The sequence below is a fragment of the Mya arenaria genome, chromosome 1 (assembly GCF_026914265.1).
Source record: "Mya arenaria isolate MELC-2E11 chromosome 1, ASM2691426v1".
NCBI classification, from domain to species: Eukaryota; Metazoa; Mollusca; class Bivalvia; order Myida; family Myidae; genus Mya; species Mya arenaria.
Genome location: NC_069122.1, coordinates 47616357 through 47626153, shown reverse-complemented (window position 1 = coordinate 47626153; position 9797 = coordinate 47616357).

The following is a 9797-nucleotide window of genomic DNA, read 5'->3' as shown; positions in this document are numbered from 1 at the left end:
GATTTTTACGACCGTCCATGAAATCTAAAATAGCTTCAATCACGAAATAAAATAGTTATAGGATTGGAAAAAGAAATAATGCCGTTTGCTTTATAAGAAACGAACTGAAAATAATTCGGTCTGGTGTCGGTTGAAGCTTCGCTTGTTTCTATTGCAAGCGCGGTTTCCTGACTCAAAAAATCAGATCGCAGATTTTCATATTTCCTTTCCGTTCGGAAATTAATGTTTTATGGCTTAAACCGTTACTAACGGTTTAAGAAAAATACATATTCTCCATCCATGTGGATGTATCAGTGTTGTAAAAAGTACTAATTTCAACTAGCAAATGCCACTGATTCGCAACAATTACAAGAGCATACACTTTGTTTTCATACCCTTAGATCCGCTCAAAAGATATTGGTATACCTAGTACAGAGATATCACAAAATCATGTGATTCGTAACAAAATGCAGTAATTTGTCTTTTACAAGGCTCCTGCAATTTAGATAGTTTTAACAATAATTATTGATAAAATGGCTACTAGAAGTGATATATATTAAATACATGACCACATTACAGTTTTTAAAGTTTTGGTTCTGTTATGAAACAGTTTAGTCTGAACTTAAATGTCCATTTAGAAAGGTAAACAACACGCATGTACCAGTTCATCTTTTAAATATGTTACTGAAAATAAGTTAAGAGCAGCTCAACTCAACCTTACTATCGCTATAATAGGATTATACAATTATTTCAGATTTGTTCAAGTTGATATCGATTCTCTATAATACTAGATATGCAATGTTTATTAACATCGACCAAGCCGGTTTTGCAAAAGATACACCATTATCTCTTATAAACAACTGTAAAAGTATGCAGGAGTAAAAACCAATTTTACATAGTAAAGAGATTAACATTGGTCCTTAACTTTTTAATTGTATAAATAGCGCTACACATGATATATTCGTCGTCCAGTTTAAAGTTGACATTTATTTTGAGCACATATCAATTAAAGGGGTTAGCAATACTTTTAAAAACCACAGATAGAAAGGGAATGACTACCATGCAGTACAAATTACAGATACCAGTTTAGAAGAAAATTATCAGTTAACATAAAATAATGTTGTTTTTTTCCATGTGGCATTCAACGCCCTCATGTTAATTCCTGAGAAATGTTGATAACAACGGGTTGGCTGGCAGTATTTGAGCTGGGGTTTATCGGTTCGACAAACTTAAGGGTGCAATCCATTTATGCTTATGGATCAAGATTGCACGCTCTATTAATGCGATAGAGTAGGGAATCAAACTCGAAATATTTTTTTAGGTGAAAACCGCTCCTTAGATCCAAATTGTGAAGCCATGATAAAGGCTATCCACAATCTCATTAGACATTGTATTTTAAGACGTATGCTAACTTGGTTCCGTTTGTTAGAAGTGAAGAACAACAGGTCTGTTTGCGTTACGTTTTAATTACTGTGACAAATACCTGGATAAGTCATTTCTCATGTTTTTTTTATGATAAAGCTGTTATTGAATCAAATAGGTTTGGGTAATGCAATGCATGTAGAGCCACAAAGGCCATTGTTAGGTCAGTGTGTGGTTTTCGTCTCATCAGCTGCGCAGGTAAAACAGGTCGATATAGTTTGTAGCGGTTAAAGCATGTAAGCGATGTAAACAAACGCGATACTTTATCGACATCGCGCCGTTAGCATATTATCGACGGTATATGTGTATTTTGTGTTTCTCAAGAAAGCATATAGTCCCATGAAAAACGACTTTGTCCAAATTGTCAAAATGCTAGCTTACCTCTAGCAGCAATCTGGCATTTGAGATAACGTATTTTTCTACAAGACAATTGTCTTTCACCAGCAACTTCAAGATATATCAGGAATACAAAAGCAAAAAGGGTTCAATAGACTCTTTGTTTTCACTAACATTCTGACAGAAAACAACAACAGACATACGGGTTCATATCGGATTCTGCATTGTCTGCAAATCGCTTGTCTCGAGATAAGGCAGGAATGCCAGTGCGATATAGAGTGAGGGATTTGGGAATGCCTATCTCTATCGACAGTTGCTGTTAACAATGAAATAGTTCAGGTAGTGACGATCGAATTTTAGATTGAAAATTTAAATGTTCAGATCACTGTCACTGCCACTAAACATAAACAATAGTTCCCGGTCAATACCTTTTGTTAGAATTGATGGGTTATGATAATGCTGGTTTTGTAGAAAGCTTACGTTAAATTTCCTTTGGGTTCAGTAAGGTAAAAGCCAATGTCCTTGCAAAAAACAGTTTTGAACCATTACTTTTATATACATATAACCGATTGGCACACGGATTACATTTTGGTTAAGGATGTGAAGGGCAAGGTCTAGGATTGCGCCCTTTCCAGTTTTGCGAACAAAATAAACAAGCGTATTTGAGTATAAACTAACAAATTCATTCAAAATGCCTCAATGGGCATACAATACAAACAAAATGTATCGCAAATGGTTCTGTCATAAGTTAGATGCATCCCATATAGTTTTTTCCATATGAGGAAGTTTCATTAATTGTGAAATGTTCTAAAACTTCAGTAATGTATTTTTCTAGGAAATCAATGTTTTTTTTAATTAATGGAATTTTGGATCAGGCATTCTCTATAGTATGTGACATTTTGTTTTATGCCCTTATATTTATATTAGCACTCCAGTAGACTTGTGTTTCAATAAACGCGAGTTTATTAGTGTTTGTTCGTTTGTTTCACTCGATCAATGTTGTGTGGATCTTTATTTTGTTCATATAAACATGTTTCAAATCTGCAATTTTGTCTTTGTTTGTTCTTGTAGTTGTCGTGGTATTATTGATTGTTTTGGACCTTACAAACGTTTAATTAAAACATTTTGAAGTTAGCAAATGACGTCTGGCATTTCATTAGCAGTATAAGACTACATCTGCTTTCCACAGCATTTTTTGTTTCTAGCAACATGAATACCTATCCATTAATGACTTATTGACGTTCAGTAGATCTATATTATTCAAGTTTTAAAGGTCATCGATCGCAAGTAAAACTTGTACTTCCACGTCTTGGTCACATCGTCTGGGGAGAGATCAAGTGAATCCAAAATGCAATTGTTAATAATTACACTGTAAATGCTCCGAGAGTCATCGTGGTGAAATATACATGTGTGTGGATTAACTAAAATGCAATTGTACATGTAACACACACATCAATATTATTCTAATACGAATAGGTAACCCCATATACAAACACAATTATTTTAAAGCTAAATACTAGAGGAAGCGCCTGAACTGTTCAGCAACAGAGGCACAAGATTCAAACCTAGGATCTAATAAAGTATGTCATAAAACATTGAAACGTTATGATTAAGTTCTTTGGAAAATTATAACACTTAACAATTGTAGAATATAAGCGATATGATATATCACTTTATAGGGCGACAATCGTTTAATACTTAAAATGCTTGATTTTGCTATTGACTAAGCAATCCAATGGAATTTGGTTTTTCAATGATTTTATCCTTGCGAAATTGAAAATCCGCATATAGATCTCTACTTTGTGCTAAATCAAAACTTAATTTCCCGGTTGGGTGGAAACCTTCCAACATACAGTCCGATTATTAACACACATGCAATATTTTAATTGTGCTAAAATGGAACACATGTTTAACCATCTCTTCGGGATATAATTCTCAAATGAGTTATGCTCAAGGCTCAGTGCACTTGGTGAACCCTATTTATATAAGAACACAAGAAAACATATATTGCAAACGGACATCATAATCGTGCTATTTCGTATTATTTTAATTGTATTATACTACAATAACTCAGCATTCAAATAATGTAAAAAGAATGCCCGAATTACAGACGAACTATTTCCTTGTAAATAGAACGCCTATATTTACGTAAAAATATGTATTATGTAAACGCAAAGAGTGTCACTACTCACTACTAATATTCTTATTCAGAAGTTGATTGATATATCCGAACCGCGGTGTGCATCAGTGCTATCATGTAGAGATGCTCCTAAACGAAAACGGTCGTTATTTTATATTATCCCAACCTTATTCCCTATATTCTGATATCGTACCTGTGTAGTGTTGATATCGGGTGTGCAGGACTTTTTTCACTCGTCTTTGGAACACCTCTATCAATTAAATAAAACCTCAGTACTCATATGCCGTATTTTCCCTGATACAACAGAAGTGACGTTTAAGATTTTTTTTAATTTACGCATGCAGACTGCCTTTATGGAAATATCATTACATAAGTCAGCCTTTAATGAAATATTAGGAGATAAAAAGGACAGAAAACGGAATCTTATCAAAATGGAAACTAGTTACTTCATGATAATGCAATAAAAACTACAAAGACAAGTCGGGAATATCTAATTTTTACCAATCTAGCTTTGAGGCACAAAAATCAAGGTCAAGCGGACAATAATTGTGGAACATACAACGCCACTGGACAGCAAACAATACAAAACAGATAAACGTCGTTAATGGAATGATAACTAAATGTGTATGTTGAACAAGTTTTTCTATGTAATGAAGTTCACTTCAAAACACACTCACGTTGATATAACTAAATAAATAATAACTATGTATTTGTCTGTGTTGCGTCGAAATATGTGGCCATTTCCAATATATATCAAATGATTAGGTATGTATGTGTCTAAACATGCATCATATACAGTATTTCGTCGGTCTTAAACCTTGGTCGAAAGCGAGGGTATTCAGCATAAAAAGCATAAAAAAATTGAAATCAGATCAATGGTCATTGATTATTTATACCGATTTACGATGTATATAAGCACTTTTTGTTTGTCTCTCTGTAGTTATGTGGTGCTAAGCTTTTGAACTTTTTATCATCAATTTTTCTACAGGTCTAACTTGTAAAAGTATGTTAAGTAAAACAAAACGATTGTGTTTGTTTTTTAAACCACCTTTTAAAATGCCTATTAATAACGGTTTTAAATCAAAGGCAAGAACGAAACTAATGTAATTACTTTACATCATCTCAACAATGACTTGTCTATGTTTCAAAGTAATGTTTCTGTTTCAAGGTTTGACAGACTGTCAAACAGTAGTTCCGTTCACATTGATTATACAACACTGGGCATTGATTTGACATTAAAGTTCCCTAAAGTGATCTTTGAAATGGGTGATCTTTTTTTTCAAATTTACAATCGCAAAATTCGAAGACTATGTGATTTTCTGATCACGGTAGAGAACCCACGTCACTTTGTGATTTTTTTGTTTTTGTGTTCTATATCTTTAGCGTTTACCCGGTGCCATTAAACCGTGTTTATGGTTAAACTGTTTGCTACTTAGCTTGTTTCTGTAGATTTTCACGTAAGTGTTATTATTGGTAAAGTGCACGGTTAAAATGTAAACGAAAGGTCCCGATCCAGGTTGTTTTTGCCATAAACAGACCATAAACCCTGCAATAAAGAGCACGTTCACAGTCTGAATATAACTTTCTCTAAATTGTTCCCTTGAAAGAAATACATATTTTTTAAACTAACAAATACATTGGCTTTTAAATGGTTAAATGGATCTCTACCGAGATAACAACTACACAAGCAATCATATGATAAATGCGTTGAGTGGAAGTGTTTACTGTTTTTAAGACATATACATTTGACATATTTGACGAAGTGTAATATGAAGCGAATTTTCTTCAAAACAGACTGAGTATCATATCAGTAATGGGTAATGATCGTGTAATATAGTAAGTCTGTTTTCGACACGCATCTATTATCATAGGTTGTTATCAGGGTGTGTTCTTGTTTTGGACGTATTGGGTTACAATCTATCGTTTCATTCCATCCCTTAATGCCAGAGATTGGCTAATCTGGTCCCGTTATACCGTCTAAATAGAACATTATTGCGTTTAATTATTACCCTTATCACAAAAGTACTAAAACCAATCTTGGATGTGTTGCCTTTAATTGTTTTAATATCAATTTCATGTTTTAACTGAAGCACACAACTACTGTTGAAACTATCTTATTTGCAACAGTACTGTATTCCTTGTCATTTAGTAATGACTTTAAGTTAAAACATTGTAGTCGTCAATTGTTAATAATATTTCATACCTGATATCATTAGACACGGCTTAGTGGTTCATGAAAATATTAGAACTCCTCTTAACCACGAACAGTTTTAATGAAACATCCCAAATTACTTTTCTAAGCGTGACATTGGCCATTCAAAGCGATGACTTAAGAAATAAATAAATGCCGCCGTAATGTATTGCATTCCCTTTATCTGCATTTGAGATGAATTAAAATATTCTAAATATTCCATAAAGAGTGAAAAACTAATAAAACTTAACCTGCGTTTTACTTAAATTTAAATGTTTGCAACTATTTTGAATGAGCTGAATATCGCGTTAGCCGTATACGACTTTATCTGCTTATATTTAAGCTACAGAAATAAGCTCAGTAGCAAAAAGTTTAATCATAAACCCGGTTTAGTGGCACTGGGTAAACGCCAAAGACATGGAACATAAAATCACAAACAAGAAACATAGAAGAACACTAAAAGCAATTGCTTATACAATATAATGTCTGAAATACAGTATGTACACAAACGAACCTATCATTAAGACTTTACATCGCCTCGCAAGACAGCCAAGAAATTATTCCTGGCACTGTGCAAATGATATGTCTAGTCGACGCCTAAACTCTAAAGACACATTAGTGCTGCATAAACAGCTGATATATAATATTCTTTTACTTCTGAAACAAAGTTCTTTTCCTTATTATGTAGATTTCGATGTAAATCATATACGTCCGAACAATTTAACCTCAACATTTAATATTTCTATTGTTTGAATTCCTCAAATGTTTACTTGTCGTTGTTGATCTTTGTTTCGTATACTAATAAACAATTTAAGATTTGAAATTTGACGACGCGGCTTGTCCCTTAAGTCCCACTGTATTATTGATCGACTTCATGAGCTTTTATTTAGTACTCGCACATGGAGTTCATCGTTTCAAAGCGGTTACCCCGTCACTTATGTATAAAAATATGTTGAAACATATGTTCCTGTTTTTTCATTGCGAATTTTTGGGTCTCTCGTTTAGTGTTTAAAGATGTTAACCTGAAAATTGTTTCCATTGTAGAATTTAATCAACAACAACCCTTTAGATTTCTTCACTCATCTTTTTGGTGTTTGCACATTTAAAACTGTATTACTATTAATCTCGTGTTTAAAGCATAATTTAAGCCTCCTATAAGCGTTCCCTAAAACCGTGTATTTGTTCACAACTTCTGTTTATTTATCTTAATCTTATTGCCTAATTGTCTTATCAGATCTCCAATCTGATTATCCTGCTGTGTAATTTTGGATGTTTTATTATAAAAATGGACCCTAAATGGCCCTGAGCCAATAAACAAATACACAGGAAATTGGCCCCTACTGTGACACCAGTGCAATTAGCAGGAGATGCACAGCAGGGGATAACATGCCAAACATTCTTTAAACTAGGCCTTAAAGTCGAAACATGCGTTCGGTTGCATAACTACAATAAATATAATAAAAACTACAGGAACATGTTTTTTATTAAATAAATTAAAAAGGTTGATATTGTAATTAGTTTAGATTCAGTAGGGATCGAAAAGTAACCCTTTTGGTGTGTACATTGAAAAGCATGATATGAACTTGGTATCAAACAAATAAATATTCATATTAACTAGATGCTGAAATTCTTTCGAATTTTGACAGGTTATTATTGATTCCTATCATATTTCCAAAACTATGTTCGATAGTTAAACAATTTCTTGGGAGTGATCTAATTTGAACGCAATTTTGAACCAGTTTCTGTATTCGGATGATATAACATCACAACTTTATTCTTTGTGGGTTTTTTTCAGTTTCCAATCATGATTATGAAAAGCCATCGACAAATGATCATCATTTTATTGTTTAAAAAAACACATGACATTTATCAATTTGATGTCTGCGGAATGGCCACGAGGAAAGTATAATCACGCATACTATTCTATGAAAGTTGTTTTTTTACTGATTTTCGTATTATCTATCAAACCTGTCGACAACATTTTTAGGATGAGATTCATCGTATGAAACTAACTCATAACCACTGCTATTGAAATAATCAAATATAAAACATTTCCAAACATAAACATAAGAAACAAAATAGATTGTGAAAAGCTAAAAGTAACAATCAAAATATAAAAAAAGTAAAAAAGTAAAAAGAAAAAAATTAAAAAATGACCGATTGTGAAGACTCCGGGACCTGATTTGTGCTAAATGAGTGCTTTACCGCTGGATAATTAAGGCATATATATAATGCAAGTGTTATAAAACACCATAAAGTATATCATTATTTTGGAATTTGTCTATAACAACAATAAAAAGTTATCACTAACAACAAAAACAAGTTTTACCTTTATTGCATAGACAATCAAAATATCACAACAGCAAATGATATCATCATTTAATTGTTTTACAGTCAACATACTTTCAATCGTCCGAGGTTTTTGCCATTTGTCGACACTTTTAAGTAAGGCCTTATGCAAATAGTATTTAGTTTCTTTATATGCGAATATAAAACATACGTACTGATCAAATGCGAGACATTGGCCTTAATATTTATGCATAAAGCTACGGAACCAAGCTCAGTAGCAAAAGGTTTAAATATAAACCCGGTTTAGTGGCACTGGGTAAACGTCAAAGACATAGAACATAAAATCACAAACAAAAAACATAGAAGAACAGCACAAAACTCCACAAACAGCACAGTGCATACATACTATATAAATAAAATAGGTATGTTTATCAAGAATTGTTAGGTACCGCCTTGGAACGGTCAGTAAAATGTGAATTTAATGGGGGTTTAAACCAGTTTATGTGCACAAACCTCACTATTATCCCAACAATCCTTAATAAAGATAAAACGCAAAAGGTAAATCTTATCAAAGTATGCATTATCTTGAGGAAACTTATCAATAAAACAAATAATAATAAACGTGTAGGTAAACCCCAAGTACTTCTACGATTAGAGATCCCAACTCTATCTGCAGACGGAGGGAAACAATGCAAAAACATTTCAAAGATACGATTTAAAGCGACTCGTTCATGGTTTTGTAAAATGCTCTTTGTTTGACATAATCAAGTGTTGCATATCATTAGAAGAGTAAAAACTTAGATACTGACGGCTGTAACCCTACGACAGTTGTTGATATATGCTCTAATATATTCTTTGACGCCCACCAATTTGAATAGTTTTAGCAACGTTTTTCAGCAAAAGACTTAAAAATTAAATTTTCCTTTTTTGTTCTGGATGGATCCTTGTAGGTCTGTGGTTATTTTGTCAGTTTTTCTAATTTCGTCTTGACTGTAGCGGCGTTGGTTCGCTCGTGGCACACGCAAATATGTTTACACTCTTTTCATGTATTTTTTATGCAAATTTGGTATTAAGGAGAAGAAAAGTTATAATATAAGTGAATTCATATACATTACTGGTACAAATGATGTCAGAACATGAACGAGAACCTTTAAGGTCAATATTTGTATGAAAAACTACAGACACAAGCTCCGTAGCCGAAAGTTTGAACATAAACCCCGTTTAATGGTACAGGGTAAACGCCAAAGACATGGAACACAAAAACAAACAATTACATGCTAGAAACATGGAACAACAGCACAAAACTCCACAAACAACACAGTACATATATAAAATATAAAAATCTAGGTGTGTTTATCAAGGAGTGTTCGGTATTGCCTTGAAACAATCAGTAAAATGTGAATTTACTGGGAATATAAACCAGTTTGTGTGCACAACCTC